We start from the raw sequence: 17,717 nt of genomic DNA, 5'->3' as shown, positions 1-17,717 counted from the left end.
TGTTGTTTTAAATATCTTTACATGTGAGACATCCCTAGCTCTGTCCAGGTGGGCTGAGTAAATGTCTATAGCTGATGGCCATAAGTTGAAGGTAACATCAGATCATTATGTCTTTCAGATTTCAGGGTCTCCTCACCTGTCATCAGTAGGTAGCTGCTTCGGCAAGAGAACCTATACATACCTCCTCAGAGTAAGACACAATACACATGTAGAAGCGGTCTAGATCGCCTTTTAGAAAAGGATATACATGTATCAGAAATAAGATTTGCAGAGAACTACAGCTCCTAACAACACACCCAATTTAGAACTTTAAACTGAACAACCAGCCATTATGTTTGTAGGATTTATATTTGATTTAATTCTTTGTACCTGGCTTTTCCCTAAGGCTATGAATGGTGGTTGTTCATTTTCCTTCTTTCCCTAAACTATCCACTTCCAATGTTATGGGTTTTTTTTTACAGTACAATGAAAAAATCTGTTCCAAAATTATATTCAAGTCTTCATTTTAGAAGAGAGAAGACAACTTACATTTAAATGACAGTATTTTTTTTTTTTTGCTTAAAAATTATTGAGGTACTATTTACGGTGTACCCAATACATATATATACCTATACATATGTGATAGGTTTTTAAGCCTTCCAAAAATTGTAAATACCTGCTTTCGTTCTCTATCTATGTCTAGACCACAGGCTCTGAACATGTCATCTATTTATATCCTATCTTACATTTCTCTACCTTAAATATTGTTAAAAAGACTTGCCAATGAGTCGACACCATTTCTGTTCTCCTCTTAAAACCCTATCTACTCTCTCCTCAAGGTTGTATAAGCTTCTTTCATACCCTGTAAGGTTTCTCTCTCACTTCCAGCTTTTCCTCAAGTGAGTCCATTTTGCTCATTCAAGCTATTTTTTCCCTTTAATGCCCAGCCTGAGCTGCTATCTTTTGTCATATTAAAACCAAATACTAGGAATACGTACGTACCAAGAATACATTTGATCTAGCTGCCTTTCTCTTTTTGCCTCCCACAGAAGCTATAAAGAACAGTTTATCTTAATTGTCTAAAAATATAAATTGCATGAGAGCAAGGATTGCATCCTTTTTACATTCTGTAACCTTCAAACAATTGTGTATAGAAAATGTTGAAGTGCTCAATTAACAAATGAATCAAAGCACTACCATTTCTTCCTTAAATGTCACATATTTTTACACAGCTAAAAATATTTTTCTGTGGTCTTGGCATTTTGTATGTGACATGGCATCTGCTCTAAAAGTAACAATAGAATTATAACAGACCTCTCAACTGCTATTTTCAGTAAACTATTTTGTCATTGTAAAATCTTTTGTTAAAATGCAAGAAAAGATAATTATTCTTTTTATCTTAATACCATTGTGAATAAAAATGCAGGGTACTTACAATAGAAAAATTATCATTGAACTGTCTAATGAGGTTGAGTGGAGGCATTTTTTTTAATGTGTTAATCCTCTTGGGACCACTTTTTTTTTTTTTTTTTTTTGCCCAAGTTATTTCTGCCTCAATAACTTAAACATTGCTGCTCTGACCATAATCTGTCCTTCAGGCTTTTCTTTTAAGGGGCACAAATACAAAATCACTTCCTTTCCTGTGTAAATAGAAACTTGGCACTGCAGATATATCTGAATAACAGATTACCTAAACTGCCCCTGGGAAGCCTGGCACAACAGAATCAGACACAGGGACAGACAGTGACATTTGTTGAGGTTTTACAAGATTAAAACCCAGGCCCCCAAGTATTTTAATATTTCAGTTGCAGATCATCAAATTCAGTAAAAATCAAACAATGAAAAGTGATCAACTTCATTTGTATATGATGCCAAATAAATGCCTGGATTGCTTTTACTCCTATAAAACTAATGGGTTGGTTAATTAATTAGTAGGTTGCTTGCCAAATCGTAGAAACACAATACAGTTGATCTCAGAATTATGATTATAGAGATAAGAAAAGTAAATAGAAAATAGCTAATTAAACAGGGTAATTATGTGTTTAAAAACTGTGCTGGGAAATCAATCAGTTTCTTACCTGAGTGCTGGGGATGTGTCAGTATCAACTGAGTTTGCCATACAAATCCTTGGTTTCTAGTTTACAAAATGCCTCTTCCAATTTTTCTTTTTATTTGTTTTTAATTTTTAATTTAAATTCAATTTGCCAACATATAGTATAACACCCAGTGCTCATCTGGTCAAGTGCCCTCCTTACTGCCTGTCACCCAGTTGCCCTATTCCCCCGCTCTCCTCCCCTTCTGCAGCCCTTTGTTTATTTCCCAGAGTTAGGAGTCTCTCATGGTTTGTCTCCCTCTCTAATTTTTCCCTACTTAGTTTCCCTCCTTTCCCTTATAGCCCTTTCACTATTTCCTATATTCCACATATGAGTGAAACCATATCAGTTTTTCTCTTTTTAAACAGTAAAACTGAAAGTGAGAATCAATAATTCTCATTTTCTCCTTTTCAAAATGATAACATCTTTCCTTTGATTTATGTAGAAGTTATCTCCCTAAAGTGTTATACACATGAGCATGTGTATTTGTATTGTATCTTCTTCTCCGTTTACTTCATCTTTAAAATCTATGCAAATATTTCACTCTGCTCCATAACTTAATCTTTATTTGTGTTTCCGTGAAAATACTGGTTTTCCCTCAAACTTTGAGTAAATTTGATTCTCCACAATAAAGCCCCTATGCTGCGATCTTGTCTTCTACCATCACAATCTGGGGCAGGTGTCTTCTGGATGGGCTCTTTCTCAGCAGAGCCCTCAGCACAGGAGCCTTCTCTCTCACACCAGGGGGTAGCGGGTAGCAGCCAAAATTTGACTGCCTTTGGAAAATGGAGCCATGACAGAGGAGGAGGCTACAATTGGTTTTATATTTAAAGGTTTACAGATTAACTTTTGTCTGTTTAACAGATAATTAAAATGATCATTCATATACAAAACAAATTTTTGATTTACCCATTCTTTCAAAAATCTTCTCCTTGCCTAGATTTCTCTGAGTCAGTGGAACTACTCAAGTCTTAGAATCTCTCTTCCCCTGACACCCCACATCCACTCCATTTGCAGAGACTGTCATCTCTGCGTCCTACACCCACCCCCTTCTCACCAGCCTCACTACCACTCCTAATCCAGCAACCTGAAATACTTTTCCTCCCTCACTTCACTCCAGTCCATCTCAAACAGTCTTCCTCAGACACAGCTTCCCTGATTATCTCCCTGAAAAAGGGCCCACGCTCTTTTTCTAAGCTCTCACATTTATTGCTTTTCCTGTTAATAAACAGCTTCCCAGTTCATCTCATTGTTTCCAGTTTTACGCCCTTACAAAACATTGTCTTTTTAGCTTCCACAGTGATCCTCCACCAAATAGAGAGCAAAATCCACAACCCTTGCTGTGTTTTTTACTGAGTTGACTGCTAATCCTGGATTTAGTTTGTTGGTTTCTCAGAGAGGTCTTCTCTGTCTTCCCTGGGAGTAGTGTCCTTAAGACACCACTTTATCTATGCCCCAAGTAACTCTGTAATACATAGCCCTGTTTTATTTTCACTAGATCTCAAATCCTAATGCAAATACCTACTACTTTGTTTTGCTTTATTATTCAATTTTGTGGTGTTTGGCTCTCCCAAGAGAATAAAAGCCTTACTTATTTCATTCAGTAATGCAAATCTAATGCCTTGTGTCTCGCTCTATAATAGGTGCTTCATAAATAACTGTTGAATGAATAAATGAGTTGATTATGATTCAGTAAAGCAGGAGGGTATGCCCTTTAAAAGTGGTTTGGGAACACAAAAAGACTCAATCACAGGAGTATAAAACAAAGCAGAGAAATGGTCTATCACATGTTTTGGGGGTTTGTGCTTATTTTTTTGTTTTATTTGTTTCACATGGAAATTCTGGAAATGTATTAAAAGACCACTAAACTCTGTCAGAGATGTATGTATCTTATGATATTAAAAATGAGTAAAGTACTTATATTTAGAGATGACCACATATGTAGCTTTTTTATCTGAATGCTGGCAAAAGCTTTGTGTGAGACCAATAACCCCATTTTACAGGTGAAGAAGGTAGAGATTGGAGAACCACCCAGGACACACAGCCTGTTACAGATCTGAACTGAATCAAACTTTTCTAAAAGCTATATACTTTCCATTACATCATATACCGACCAGATTTTGTTTCTTGCAGCTCTGGGAGAGTCACAACTGCATTGGGCCACAACTTCTTCAACAACAAAGAGTGAAAACTAGCCTTGTTTTACAGGATGGTACAAATTTAATCAAGATGAGGTACCTGCTGTGCACAGTACAGGTTTGACACAATGGGTACAAAATTTCGTTGAAATCCATAAGCTACCAGATATAAAATAGTGATTACTTTAAAAATCAGCAAGATAAGTTAACATAGAAAGTACTATATTATTATCTGACTTAAAGCTGTAATTGAATTTATTGTAAAATCTAGAGTAAATGCCGATGCAACAAAACATTCCAGAAATAGAAAAGCCAGGCTTTCCTTTTCTTTTTTGGCTTAGATGAATCAGCCTGTATATGCCCAAAAAATCCTTTTGGTCTTACAGAGGCCAGGGTACCTTATAACTGCCATCTTGGCCCAGTGTCCTAGGGGTTGAATAGGAAACTTGGAGAGTTTTGTGGATGATGTCAAAATATTTCTCTTGTTTGGGAATATTCAGAATCCTTTCATAGTATTCTTAATAAGTTTGGTGGATATTATGATACTCTGTTAAAGATACTTGACTTTGCTGATAGCAATTGAGTATGCACCCTAGAATTTCATTTCATTCCCTTTTAAGAGGTGCACAAAGATATACTTGGTTAGCATGAAAGAAACTCATCTTATTTATTTATTTATTTATTTATTTATTTATTTATTTAAAGATTTTATTTATTTATTCATGAGAGACACAGAGAGAGAGGCAGAGACAGAGGCAGAGGGAGAAGCAGGCTCCCTGCAGGGAGCCTGATGTGGGACTCCATCTCCGTCTCCAGGATCACGCACTAAGGTGAAGGTGGCACTAAACTGCTGAGCCACCCAGGCTGCTGTTCATTAATAATTTTAACATAATTAATGTTCTTAACTATAAAAGCTAGTGACATAATTATAGCCACCATTTCTTGAACACGTAGTGTGTGCCAGATATTTTACATTTATTATTGCCAACATCCCACCAACCATGCAAGATAGATATTATTAAATGTTAAATGATTTGCTTGAGGCCAGACAGCTAGGAAGATCAGAGAACTAGGATTTTAACCCAGTCTTCTCTGATTTCAAAAATCTTATTTTTTCTCTCATTCCACTGTATCTCATTCATCGTTTCATTCATTGAACAAGATTAATGCCTATTATGTAGCAGGCACTGTTGGAGATATTGAGTAAAACAAAGTCACTGTTCTTATGGGGCTTATAGTATAGTTGGGCAGAAAAGAAATAAGCCAATATATCACATAATATAAAATCTATAACATAACATAATATAGCATAACATTAGAATGGTATTACATATGTGGTTATATGAGCTATAAAGTCAAAACAAAATAAGGGAACAAGCCAGGAAAGTATGTTTGGTAAGCAGGTCAGAGAATGTCCTCAGACTGGCTCCTTTAGGACTTTGTTGGCCACAAAAGGGATCTTGATTTATATATCAAAAGTTGCTTTTAAAAATAGCAACTAATAGACCAGAGAATCCAGACGTCTCCAATAATATATTCTGCTTTGGACAGAACTAATTAAATCATTAATTTACATATTCTTTCAGGAAAAGTTTATGCAGAACATTTTATATATCAGGCATAGAGACAGTGCTAGGGCTAAAAAGATGAATGAGACATAATCCCTTTCCTCAAAAGGAAGGCAGAAAGGCAAACAGAAATTCTTGAATAAATTTTATGCAAAACATGAAGTTCATTCAAAAACATTTAATGAGATTCCATTACGCCCCAAATCCAACCACTATGTGAGACATTGAGGAGGTATGACCTCAAGAGAAAGGATTCTGGAGGGAGCTACAGAGCTGTGTTCAGAGAAGACAGGTGATGTTACCTTTAAGGAATGAATAAAAGTTTGCACAAAGACTAGTGAGATGGTCTAGGTAGAGAAGATGGCAAATAGGAGAGCAGGGAATTGGTATATACAGGAACAGTGAGAAGACCTGGATGCTGGAGTACAGGGTTCAGGAGGGGGCAGTGACGAGAGATAAAATAGAAGGTGGGAGTTGACCCTGAAAGATACAGTATTTAAAGTGTGGATTCAGTCAGTGGACTATGATGAAGGACACTTTTTAGTCTCCTTCTGTCCTGTTTTCATGGAGAAGAACTTGTCCCATCCTGTCCCTCTATCCCTTTCACACTCTTGGCCAGAAGTGTGTTCATCAGGGGAAGATGAATTTGGGGCTGACTATGCACAGTTCACACTGCTCTTCCACAGGTGTGCTCACAGGAGCGTGCTCTGTCCGCTGCTACTGGCCAGTGGCTGGGTGGGAAAACCTGTCTAATTTAGAGGTAAAGTATTAGAAAAGCCATTTGCCATGAATCTAAAGTCACATCTCGGGGTGCCTGCGTGGCTCAGTCAGTTAAGTGTCTACCTTCAGCCCAGGTCATGATCCTGGGGTCCTGGGATGGAGCCCTGCATCTAGGCTCCCGGTTCATCAGTGAGTCTGCTTCTCCCTCTCCTTCTGTGCCTCCCCCACTTGTGCTCGATCACTGTCTTGCTCTCTCATGTTCTCTCTCTCTCAAATAAATAAATAAAATCTTTAATATAAAAAAATAAAGTCACATCTCTCAGTCACCTTTATCACCAATAAAGCTGACATTTCTATGCCCTGCACACTCAATTGTTTTCTGTTCTGAGAGAATTTACTTATTAGGTTTCCTAAAACTTCAACACACCTGTGAGCTCAGAAAAATGGTTACCAAAGATGTATTCATCTTCATCCCCTGAACCTGTGAATACATTACCTTACATGGCAAAGGAAACTTTGCACATGTGATCAGAATTAAGGATCTTGAGATGGGGAGATTATCCCAGATTATTTTAGATTACTCCAATCTAATTCCATGAGTCATTGAAAGATGAAAGTCTGACAGTTGGGTCAAAGAGAGATGGAGGAATGGTCAGAGAGACACAACATGGGAAGGGTTTGGCCACATGATGCTGGCTTGGAGATGGAGGAAGGGAGCCACAAACCAAGGAATGTGCAGCCTGTAGATGCTGAGAACAAACTCTAGGGCCACAGCCAACAAGGAAATGAAGACATTGGTCCTATGACCACAGAAACTGAATTCTGCCAACAAGTCAGATGAACAGCAAACTGACTCTCCCATAGAGTCTAAAAGAAGGAAAGTAGCCTGGCTCACGCCTTAATTTTCCCCCAGTGTGACCTGTGTCAGATTTATGATCTACACAACTGCAAGGTAGCCATTGGTGTTGTTTTAATCCACTCAGTTTGTGGTAATTTGTCATGGCAACCATAGAAAACTAATAAATACAACATCACACGGAGCCAATGGAGGGGGCCGATGGAGGGGTTTTTTGTTGGTGGTGGTAGTGTGTTGTTGTTGTTGTTAATTGAGATACAATTGGCATATGACATTGTGTAGATTTGAGGTATGCAATGTGTTGGTTTAATACTTTTATATATTGCAACGTTATTACTATGGTAGCATTAGCTAACGCTTTTATCACATCACATAATGGTTATTTTGTATTTATGTTGAGAACAGGTAAGATCCAGGCTTAAGGAGCCAGTGAAGATCTTAACACAGGAGGGATGGCATGCTGAGATGAACATGGCAACTCTAATAACCAGCAGAGTCTGAGTTTGGAAATGTTTGTGAGACAGAGTGGGCAGTGTGTGACACTGGCATGCAGGGCTGGGTGAAAGAAAGGGTATTCCAACTTGGGAATTTTTTTTTTTTTTTAAATAAACTTGCCCAGGGTCAATATCTAGTGAGGGGCAGAGCCCTGGGCTTTTTTTTTTTTTTAAATTTTTTATTTATTTATGATAGTCACAGAGAGAGAGAGAGAGAGAGAGAGAGGCAGAGACACAGGAGGAGGGAGAAGCAGGCTCCATGCACCGGGAGCCCGACGTGGGATTCGATCCCGGGTCTCCAGGATCGCGCCCTGGGCCAAAGGCAGGCGCCAAACCGCTGCACCACCCAGGAATCCCCAAACTTGGGAATTTGATGGACATTCACACCATTCACCAAGACTGAGACTCCAGAAACAGAAACAAGTTTGTAAGAATAAACTATGAACTCAGTATTGATGTATTAAGATGGAGATATGTAAACCCTGTAGGACAGTCAGGAAAACAAATTGACAAGTTGGGAGCAAGTGCCTAAAGGAAAGTAGAGACAGCGAATGCCTTGGCGTGACTAAGATGATACAAGCTGAGAAACATTTATAGCTATAGATCTAATCATGATTTGGATTGTGATAAAATTATTTTAAACAATTTATGTATTTTTTTCACTACTAAACCAGTCATCTAGAACTCTCCATAAAGGAAATATGGCCAAGGCAAGTTTAGATAAATATATAAATGACTTTCTAGAGGTCACTCAAGAAGGCTGTTCCATTTCATGCCACATCCTAGACATGGGTCTGACATTTTAATTTTTATCAATATTGTATTTCTAGACCTCCAAATCATCCAGAAGAAGTTTAAAACTTTTCACAGAATTCCACTGATAATCCCACCATGTGCCACTCCCAGAATCACACATCTGACACTTTGAATCACATAAGCGTTTAATCAGATCATTGTCCACATTATGTGATTATCTTATTTTAGTTTTTCCCCGAATGCATTCATACCAAGGAAAATGTTAGTAATTCCCTCTTAGCTTAAAGAGCATTGTCCCCCAAACTGCAGTGTAATCCTTACCTTCCATGTTAAATCCCATTGTTGTTAAAGAGTATGTTTAGATAACATCTCTTTTAAACTTAAAGTTGAAAATTATCTTTATTTGCTGTCTGTGAGGCAAAGATAACCAAACTGTGAGCTTCATTTAACAAAAAACATCAATATAAGTCTTACCTCTGAGTTTCACTGTACAGAATTGGTATTGTTGGGCAAAATGATCAAGAGTTCTGAGTCAGAGACCACACTGCAGATTGGCCATATTATTTCTTTTACATAGCTGAATTTGCAAAAGTGACCCAAGACATAAACCTTCTTAAAAAGAGATGAAATTTTTTCTTATTGACATATAACATTATGTGACATAATCAACATATAACATTATATTAGTTTCAGGTATGCAACATAACAATTCAATATTTGTGTGTCTTGCAGAATGATCGCCATGCTTAGTTTACTTTACATTTGCCACCGTACATAGTTACAAGGTTTTTTTTTTTTTTTCTTGTGGTGAGGACTTTTAAGATCTACTCTTAACAATTTTTCTGTATGCCTACTCTATTGTTGACTATAGTCACCATACTTTGTATTACTTCCCCACAACTTAATTATTTTGATATTTTATGACTTTTAACCCTCTTTACCAATTTCTCCCACCCCCACCTCTAAAAAAACAGATGAAAGTTTTAAAGTTTTTTTTTACACTTTTTATTTTGAAAAAATGATAACTCTAGGAGTTGAAAAATAAAGTGGAGAGTTTCCCTATGCCTATCACCTGACTTTCCCTAGTGACAACATCTTGCATAACTATAATTTTTCAAAGCCAGGAATTGGCATTAACACAATACAATTAACTAGACTACAGGTTTTACTCAGATTCCAGAGGGTTTTGAATGTACTTATTTTTTGGTGCATGTATATATAGTTCTGTACAATTTTATCACAGGTATAGATTCATATGAGCTCCACCACAGTAAATATAGAGCTCATCACAAAGGAGCTTCCTTGTGGTACCCTTTATGCTATACCTTCTCCTTCTCCAACACCTGGCAAATACTGATCATTCTCCATTCCTATGGATTTATCATTTCAAGAATGATATAAGTAGACTCATACAGTATACGAAATTTTGATGTTGGCTTTCTTCTAATTCAACATAATTACCTTGAGGTTCATTTGTTTCTTCATATAATAATAGTTTGTTCCTTTTTATCACTGAATAGTGTTTCATGGTATGGATTACTGCAGTGTGTTTATCCTTCACCTATTGAAGGACATTTGAGTTGTTACAAGTTTGAGGCTATGATAATTAAAGTCATTATAAACATTATGGATAGGTTTTTGCATGAATATAATTTTAATTTCTCTAGAATAAAACTCCAAGAGTATGATTGTTGGGTCACATGGTAAATATGTTTAATTTTATAAGAAACTGACAAATTTCTAGAGTGGTTGTGACATTTTATACTCCCTTCAGCAATTTATGAGAGGTCCAGTTTCTCCACATCCTTGCCAGCATCTGGTACTGTCAGTACTTTTCTAAAAAAATTTTTTGTCATTTTAATAGGTGTGTAGTGAAAAAACGGATGGATTATTAATAGTATTGGCTTTTTAAAAGATGTATTATTTGAGAGAGAGAGTGAGCAGGATCTGGGGGAGGGTAGAGGGAGAGAAAGAGAAGTAGACTCCCTGCTGGACACAGGGCTCAATCCCACGACCCTGAGATCGTGATCCTAAGATGATGACTGAGCTGAATTCAAGAGTCCGAAGCTTAACCAACTGAGCCACTGAGGTGCTCCTATTACTGATATTTTTGGAGCTCTGTATAGACACTTGAATGAGTTCTCTAAAGAGCACACAATTTCTTATTCCCATATATGAGTAGAGTGTTTTAGATAACAAGTAAAAGGACAGGAAGTTGGATCTTAGCATTCCATATTTGCAAGTGAAAATTAACACAGGAGTGTAGAAATTTAAGACCATGGACAGCCACAAAGATCTGTTTATTTATAACAGACTCCCTGTTGGAATCCTTGTGGCCAGGCTCAGGGGAGAGCACAATAGAAGTCATAGCTTGATACCTACCTTAATGAACCTTTTTTTTTTTTTTGAGAGAGAGAGAGAGAGAGCTTATGTGTGAGAAAGAGAGAATCTTAAGCAGGCTCTATGCCCAGCAGGAGCCACACTCAGGGCTCAATCTCACGATCCTGAGATCATGATCTGAGCTGAAATCAGGAGTCCAATGCTTAACTGACTGAGCCACCCGGGCCCCCCTTAATGATTTAATTCTTGATGTTCAAATGATAATGAGCCCCTAGAGACCATTCCAAAGAGTTCAGCATGCTTGCATTGAAAATGGTTAAGATCTAGAAGGTCTTCTTGGTCTGAAAACTCTGTTACTTATTTGCCAAAAAACAAAAATAGCTATTGGAAAATGCAGTTGAATACTGCCAGTTTTCTTTATTAAGGAATAATTAATTAGAGTAATGAACTCAAAGGTTATGAATTTTTAGATATTCTGTCTCTTTTAAACACATATATCCTATTTCTTTTTTCGTTTATCCACAAAATTAATGAGCACTTCAACCATTATAGCCCACAAAAATATTTCCACTTGCAAATGATTACACCAAAATTTCCCAATGCCTGTTCTAAGAAGCAATAGTTACAGGCAAAGTTAACAAGCCAAAGAAGAATTTCATGACCAAAACAAATTAGTTACTTTACAACAGATTTTCTCAAAGTCACTATTAAATAGATGAATAGAGGTACAATATGAAACTCCAGAGGTCAATGGAGTACTGAGAACTTCCCTAAAACTTATTTCCACAGAACCTTTAATGACACGGACTAGTGCAAAGACCAGATTAGAAAACCCTGAGTAATATTGATTCAAAATGTGATTAATACACAAATTATTTGCATATCACTTATATTGTTGGAAGGGAACCATCAGAGATACTTTAATTCTTTTTTTTTTTAAGATTTATTTATTTGAGAGAGAGTAAGTGGCAGTGGAGGGTACAGAGGGAGAGAGAGAGTCTAAGTGGACTTCATGCTTATCAAAGAGCCTGATGCAGGGCTCAATCTCATGACCTTGATCATGACCTGAGACAAAAACAGGAGTCAGTCGCTTAACCAGCTGCACCACCCAGGCACCCTTGCTTTGATATATATATATATATATATATATATATATATATATATATATATATATATATATTTTTTTTTTTTTTTACGTGGTCAACTTCTAAACAAGTCTAGTTCAGATTAGACTGTTCCCATCTTTTATGATTCAATAATTGTTCATTTGATTGCATTAGATGTTGAGAAATATTGTTAATAAAAGCTACAATAGGAAAACAAATAATGCTATATGGCTTTTAGCTATTTAGTTGAAAATTTCAAAACAAGTCAAGATTTTCTTCCTTTGGGAAAAGAAAATTTTAGGAAAAGAAAAGGGAAAAAAGCAGAAGTCAAATAAGCCAGGTTGATGGAAGCTTGGATGCCTTTTCTTTTGACACATAATAGTTAAGAGAATAAATTTAATCACAAAGTTACACTCAAAAACTCAAGCAAGATAGTGATTTAAGAATAATATTAGAAATTTAAAATTATCAGAAAACATATAAAAATAATCACCATATTGAAAAATAGAAGTGTCATTTTATTTAAGAGGCATTAAAAATAAAAGACGAGGAAATCTGTGCTATTTCTTCCTCTAAGCTGTGAGTGGAAATTCAGAACTTGTATGCACTAATTGTGGGGAGTCTCAATGCTCCTGAACGAACCACATGGAATTGAAGAGAACTGTTGAAGTCCTTGCAGCAGTAGGAGCTTTTGCAAGTCAAGATAAAAACATTTGTCTTTAAGAGGTCTAAAAGCATTAAGGAGTATATAAATGTAAGTTTTCTCCTTCTTGTGGAAAATGGTACAATATAGTGGAGAGGATATGAGCTTTGGATCTATACAGACCAGAGATGGGGTAGTTTAAACTCACTGTGCTTTTAGTTTACTCATTTGTACAATAGGTATAATGATATATATGTGAGAAGATATTTCGAAGATTAAATGAGATGATAAAACAAAAGCTATTAGCATAGTGCCTAGAAAATAGAAGATATACAAAAATGTTTGTTTCCTTTCCTTTTCTTCATGGTGTGCTAAGAGTATGCTATCAGCAATTTTCTGAATACCCTGACATGCATGCTTTCTCATTTGATACAACCATTAGTCATATAAGTGGCTTTAAGTTTGGTTATCTATTTTAAAATGATGTAACTTAGGGGTCCCTGGGTGGCTCAGTCAGTTAAACATCTGCCTTTGGCTCAGTTCATGATCCTGGAGTCCTGGAATTGAGCCCTGAGTCTGGACTCTCTGCTTAGTGAGGGGCTTGCCTCTTCCTCTCCCTTTGTCCCTACCCCCAGCTTTCACTTGCTCTCTCTGTCTCACTTGTTCTCTCTCTCAAATAAATAGATAAAATCTTTTAAAAAATAAAATGATGCAACTTAAATGACATTAAACTAGCAGACTTTAAAATTTGAGCTTAGTTTCCATCTTCCTTCTAAATCTGTTGCATATTTGGAGACCTTTTCCAACCACTGGGAGTTAATAAGGTTAGTGCAACTGTGGAGTGCATCAAACTTGAAGCCACCAATTAGAGTTTGTGATATGTTCAGATTACATCCACTTTGGCTGCACTTCTTGCTGTACAATGAGGAAGGGAAATAGAATGTGTGAATGTATATATAGAGAATTGATCCTCAGAGAGAAATGATAACAGACAATATTAGTCATTTTTAACATTAATCATAGATACACAGCAACAAAATGCTTTTATGCTAGATTTTACCGGAGATTTATGAAGAGAGTAGAAATGATTTAAAAGTGTTTATATGAGCTTATACTCTGTATATATGCTGTTCTGGACCATCAATATATAAATGTAAATATACTGTTCTTAAGTGAACCTGACTACTTACCTAATGTCAGTTTTGAGCTTTGACTTGCTTCTGACTATAAATGATTCTTAACCTACACGGAGCCCAAATAGCATGCCACGTCTCAGGATCAGTTTGGGGAAAAGAAAGGAAGAAAACTACTACTGTTACTAAGGAAGTGATATTCAGATTGCAAGGGAGATCATTCGAAGGTAGGTACACTAGAGATAATGATGGGAAAAGTCAATATGTGTCACCTAAGAGGGCCAAGTGTCTCCATGGAAGGCCATATTGGTTTGTACTACCAGAGCCTTGGGAACTTGCTGGATATGATGTACCAGGAGCCAGCATGCTGGTCCTATACTTTCCAGATATTTTCCTTTATAAACCACCTTCAAATACAGCTGAATCTCTTCTGTTGGAAACTTACAGGCCAAGGAGCCAATGCAAATCTTTGGAGGTCTGTGTACAGCAACAGATGTATCTTTGTAAAGAATCCTTTTTAAATTGGAATGTAAGCCCCTTTTTCTCCAAATTTAACTGAATCACAAATATAGTATTATTTGGGAATTTGAATTCTTCATATCAATAGTTTCTGTTTTTAACTTTTAATTTTGTTCTTGCTAATTTTACTAGTATTATGAAGTATAATTGGCATGTAATATTTCCTATTAGTTTCAGATGTATCTCATGTTAATTCAATATTTATAGATTACAAAATGATGCCTACAATAAGTCTTGTTACTGTCTATCACCATACAAAATTATTACAATATTATTGATGGTAATCCCTATGCTGTACATTATATACCCATGACCTATTTATTTCACAAAAGGAAGTTTGTATATCTTTAACTCCTTCTCTTTCACTCATTCTTCAACCTTTCCCCACTCTGAAAACCAACAATTTGTTTTCTGTATCCATGAGTCTGTTTCCATTTTATTTTGTTTATTCATTTGCTTGGCTTATTTTTAGATTCCACAGGTAAGTGAAATTATACAGTATTTTTCTTCTCTAACTTATTTTGCTTGGTCCAATACCATCTAGTCCATCCATATTGTCTCAAGTGGCAAGATTCCATTCTTTTTATGGCTGAGTAATATTCTATTGTGTGTGTATGGTGTGTGTGTGTGTTTGTATTGATACTACATCTTCTTTACTCATTCATCCATTGATAGATGCTTAGGTTGCTTCCATGTCTTGGCTATTGTAGATAATGCTGCAGTGAATATTGGGGTACATAATGTCTTTTCAAACTGATGTATTTATTTTCTTCCAACAAACACCCAGAAGTGGAATTGCTGGATCATATGGTACTTCTATTTTTTTAAAAAAGATTTTATTTCTTTATTTGACAGAGAGATCATGTTCACAAGCAGGGTGAGTGGCAGGCAGAAGGACATGGAGAAGCAGGCTCCCCACTGAGCAGAGAGCCAATGTGAGGCTTGATCCCAGGACCCTGGAGTCATGATCCGAGCTGAAAGCAGATGCCTAACCAATGGAACCACCACAGACACCCCTGATAGTTCTATTTTTACTTTTTTTAGGAACCTCCATACTGCTTTCCACAGTGGCTGCACCAATTTTCATTCCCACCAGTAGTGTATGAGGGTTTCCTTTTCTCTACAACCTCACCAACATTTGTTATGTTTCTGTCTTTTTAATTCTGGTCAATCTCACAAATGTGAGATAATATCTCATTGTGGTTTTTGTTTCCATTTTTCTGATAACTATAAGAAAAGATGTTGGATATCTTTTCAAGTGCCTGTTGGCCATTTGTACATCTTCTTTGGAAAAATATTTTTACTATTAAAGGAAAAGAATTATGTAAATGTAGTCAGAATGTATATATGGATATATGTAATGACTAATATGCAAATGTATTGAATATATGTTTTTATAATATTTTATAAATATAATTGAATATGTATCATCAAAAAAGAATAATGGAGGGACCCACAGATTAGTTTGGAAGTCTCAAGAGATTGAATGGGCTTCTATTAGATTTACTTATGCAAACATTCCCAAGGATGCATTTGTTGCTTTGAACAGGAGCTGTGTTAAACTAGAGAATTTATTTGGACATTCATTATTATGGACATTAAAAGCCATAATGATACTCAATGTTTTTTATCTTTTCCCAGTAGGAAATAAGAGTAAGAGACATATAGAACTCTCTTTTCTTAAAACCAGAAGTTTGCCTTTTAATTTTCACTGCTTCTTAGCCATTTAGCCATGCCTCATCTATATCTCTCAGTAACAGGAGGATGACCCAAATCCAATAAAAAAAGTGATTCTTTGAAGAAAAAATATGTACATGTTTGTTGTTTTATAAACAAGATTTTGAGAATTAGTCAAGAAAGGTTGTATTGGGTTAGGAAAGCACCATTTGCCTCAACCACAATGGAACCTCCTTTTGGAGGCAGTCTCAGACTCTAAGTCCAGTCTGGGTTTTAATACTGTGGCATCTGGAAGTCTACAGTGTGAATTTCTCAGGTTTCATACTCAACCTCATCTATGAACTACATATTTTAAATAGGAAGCTAACGACCCCCAAGTTTATCACAACCATTCAGGTAATAAAAAGGTATAGATACTTTCTGTTATGTTCTACTTTATTCGTCAATATAGCTTTAGTTTAGCTACAACAGGACATTTCTTCTTCCATAAAATATGAAAGATGTAAATATTGGCACTTAAGCACAGATGGATTTGAATTTAATAAGCTTTTATATACAGTATATACACATTTGAATTTAATATACTTTTATATACAGTAACATTATAATCATCCAACGTTAGCAAAGGGCAATGGCCTGCATTTTGTTCAAGCAATATTATATACATTATACATATATAAGCAAAACATATATATATATAGAGAGAGAGAGAAATAGATTAGAAAAGAGTTATTCTACAACATGTTGGAAATATTTTTCATTTGTCCAATGTATTAAATTTCATCAGAGCTATAATCAGATGAATCCCATAAATTTTCTCAGGAAATGTTTTTATTAGTATTTAACTTTACAGACGTCAAGTAGATAACTGTTCTGTGAAGTAAATATATTCATTTTCTGAGATAGAGAGGTAAATGAACACATAATTATGTGCCAAAGAGAGCATTTTACTTTTCATACATACTATTAATCATGACCACCTTTACACATATGGTACTTGGGAAATATTTCACTTTGTCCCCAAGTCATCTCACAGGACTGTTTTTTTTTAAGTATTACATTATTTTTTTTACAGAGGAAAAGGCTTGATCCAGTTTATAGTTCTTTTCCTTTTAATCCCTGGTCTTTTTCCACGTTTGGTTCCTTTAGTGCTTATAACACATTTTTCTTCTTTTTTAATCTGGGAAAATTTAGCTTTGGAGCACCATCTGTTTCCTAGTGAAGTGCTTGTATTCAGCTTCCCAGATGGGTTGAATAAGAAAAAAAGGTTAAATGATTTAACTTGAATCCATACTGTGAGTCATCTGCCCTCAGCTCAGTCCTGACAAAGTGAGAGATTTTCAAGGGGTTTTCTTCTTCATTACACTAACTTGAAGATCACACAACTTTCAGCAGAGCTTTCTTGGAGCAGAGTAGCAAATATACTCAATATTGTTGAACAATAATTTGGATTAACTATTTCTAACGTACAGCTTTTCAAAACTTGAAAAAGTAAATGTTTTCTTTCGCAAGAAATTAAAACTTCACTTTTTCAGTTATCAGTGCCTTCTAGCTGTCATCCTGATCTCATTTCTCTCCCTTCCCAGCACATCTTGTAAGCTTCTCCCATATTAATCTTGTAACAACACCCTCTTCCCCCCATCTCTCCTGAAGAGTAGGCAGTTTCTTCCTACCAACAGTGCACAGAAACTAGCT

General features: G+C 36.0%; 1 long non-coding RNA gene across 1 annotated transcript in view; it reads left to right on the top strand.

Annotated features, from left to right (window-relative positions):
- Positions 1 to 16,150, top strand: part of LOC140608354 (uncharacterized) — a 78,580-nt gene extending 62,430 nt beyond the window's left edge. Inside the window, exon 4 of the long non-coding RNA XR_012010366.1 lies at positions 15,201 to 16,150. This is a non-coding gene — a long non-coding RNA (uncharacterized lncRNA). The remainder of the gene's footprint in view (positions 1 to 15,200) is intronic.
- Positions 16,151 to 17,717: the final 1,567 nt, after the last annotated feature.

Source organism: Canis lupus, chromosome 17 (genome assembly GCF_048164855.1).
Source record: "Canis lupus baileyi chromosome 17, mCanLup2.hap1, whole genome shotgun sequence".
In the NCBI taxonomy this organism is placed as follows: domain Eukaryota; kingdom Metazoa; phylum Chordata; class Mammalia; order Carnivora; family Canidae; genus Canis; species Canis lupus.
This window is presented reverse-complemented; position numbering and strand designations above follow the sequence as displayed.